The sequence below is a fragment of the Pteropus vampyrus genome, unplaced genomic scaffold (genome assembly GCF_000151845.1).
Source record: "Pteropus vampyrus isolate Shadow unplaced genomic scaffold, Pvam_2.0 Scaffold36, whole genome shotgun sequence".
In the NCBI taxonomy this organism is placed as follows: domain Eukaryota; kingdom Metazoa; phylum Chordata; class Mammalia; order Chiroptera; family Pteropodidae; genus Pteropus; species Pteropus vampyrus.
The window spans coordinates 959,653-962,224 of NW_011888817.1; the positions used below are offsets into that span (position 1 = coordinate 959,653).

At 46.1% G+C, this 2,572-nt stretch overlaps 1 protein-coding gene across 1 annotated transcript in view; it reads left to right on the plus strand.

Moving 5' to 3' along the window:
- CDA (cytidine deaminase) overlaps positions 1-2,572 on the plus strand; it is a 21,528-nt gene that overhangs the window by 16,779 nt on the left and 2,177 nt on the right. The window lies entirely within an intron of this gene.

Below are 2,572 nucleotides of genomic sequence, written 5' to 3' on the forward strand. Positions count from 1 at the left end.
TCCACTTTCTTTAAGCACTGTCTTTTGTCCTGTTCAGAGCTGGAGGATGGCCTGTAGGTGCCTTAATTCTCAGAGACAACTCCTTGGCTGTGAGCTTCTCCTCTCCAGATGTTCTCAGATGCAAGGAGCCCAGTTTTCTCTTGGACTCACATGCATTTTATTCTTTCATGCCTCAGGGCCTTTGTACATACTGTTTCCTTTGTCTGCAATACAAAAGAAAAAAAAAAAACCCAGGGTTTCAGAATAGCACCTCTGTTACTTCATCTCACTGAAACTGCTTCCTCACAGGTAAAATGATCATTCTGACACTCGGCTTATACTGAGAATTAAATGAAATAATGTATGTCAAGTGCCTGGTAGAGAGCGTAGTAGGTGCTCACTAATGGTAACTTATGAACTCTATACTTTCTCCAAGAATCAGGCCAAATGTCGCCTTCTTCTGCATTTTGTTCAAATTTTCCATGTCACCCACTGGGCTGAGCAATCTCTCGAAAACCAGAGACAAATTCTCCTTAACTTTTGTGTCCCTGGAGTGTGGGTGGCAGTAAGTGCTTACTAAACACTTACCTATTGAACACACCAGTGAAAATAATGGTCCTGCCTATGGCCTTGCCTCTTGCAAGTATGGAAAGCCACCAAGTCCTGCTTTTCAGCCTCTAGGACACAGAGCCCATCTGTGAATCAAGAACTGCCTAGCAGGGTTTGACTTAATGTGGAGGGGACAAGACTCAAGGGACTGAATTTTAGCAATTGTTATGCTTCTGGGGAAAACTGATCCGTGTTTGATTCTCTGCTTCCCCAGTGACTTACAAGATGATTTTATCTCACCATGTGGAGCCTGCAGGCAAGTCATGAGAGAGGTAAGCAGCTTCTCTTTCTTTCTGGAATATAAGCCTGATGTCTCGCTGCGTTCCCCAGGCTGTGGAAGCAACAGCAAGCTGCCAGCCAGAAGACACAGCTGCTGTCTTGTTTGCTGGGTTGGCTGGCTTCAAAGGCCTTCCCAAGTTTGCATGAATCACTGGAAATTATTTTTTCACTCAGCAAATACTAAGCGAGTGTCTCTTCACTCAGTGTCTACTGCTTGCTCAGTAGGCACTGACCTGGCTCTGGGAGACAGCACTGCCCTCGCAGAGTTTGTAGTCTAGTGCAGAAGACAGACAATAAACAAGGAGCAAAATAAACAAACAGAGTTTCTGAGAGTGAGGAGGGCTGTGAAGAAAAGAATACAGAAAAAGGAGTCATGAGTGACAGGAAGGGTGTAATCCGAACAAAAGGGGTCCCTTTGCGAGTCAGACAGATACATAGAGGCTTACAGCGAAGAAAGTAAGGATTTATTTTAGGGAGTCACAAGTCCCGGAGACACAGGTGAGCTAATGCTGTCACCAACCTGGCTCCTCGGGTGTCTCGGGAGTACAGATTATATAGGGAAAATCAGTCATCATGGAAACTAAGGGAGTTGGGGGTCATTGGTCATTGTGTTCAGTTCTGGAATCAGCCTGGCGCCGACCCGTCTGCTCCCATCTGGTCCCATGACCAGTGGGGTTGTTGTTCTGCCTCAATGGACTTGGGGCTGAAACATACCTAAAGCTAAGATGTTATCCTTGGTGCACCTGTAATTTATTGTCCCCCTGACTATAGACCTGAGTCTCCATAAATCTTACGTCCTAAGGCTTAATGATTAAAGGAGCAGGCATACAGGAAGGAAGGGTGACAGGGGTAGTAGGTCATATTCTAGATCAGGTTGAGAGGTCAACAAACAATAGCCCACTGGCAAATCCAGCCTGCAGCTATTTATTCTAAATAAAGTTTTACTGGCATGCAGCCACACTCATTCCTTCATTCAGTATTGTCTATGGTTGCTTCGGCCCTAGACAGCAGGAGAAATGTAATGACCTACTGAGGGACAGTAGCCAGTCAGTGGTGAGCTGGCATCCAGGGCCAGTTCAGGCTGACTGCAAAACCCATGCTTATCACAGCTGCCACCCTGCCTTTATGCTTCTATAAATCAGACAAATTCTTTTCAGCCATGGAGGAGACATAACAGCGCTTTGCAGAATGGGAGCTGCTCGTCCATTAGGGGCTTCTGCCATTGGGGTTGTTTAAATGTAGGGGGAGAAGACGTTGTTCCATTTTTGCTTTTGGCCTTGGGGTTTCAAAGCATCTGTCGAACATGCAAGCACCTCTATCTTTTTGACAGGGTGGCACACTTGACAATTACCAGAACTCATTTCCCAAATCCAGATGAAAAATGCCACCATGAAGGCACTGAATTCACAATATGGACTTCATCTCACTTGAGAGGGACAGGAATGACCGCCCAGCTCCGCAGCAGGTCCAAGGCCCTATAAGGAAACCACATCAGGATGCCAGCTCCCTGGCTCCCAAGGCCCAACTTGTAATTACTCATTGCTGTTTTCTCCAGACAGATTAGATATTGGCAAACAGAGAAGGCAAATTAAAATATGGAGGAGGGAGAGGCAAAGCTGAAAGCAAAATGCTAATAATAAGAGATGAAGCTTGGGGGCCAGGGACCTGGCCCTTAAATTCGCCTCCGCTCTACTTTCATCCATAC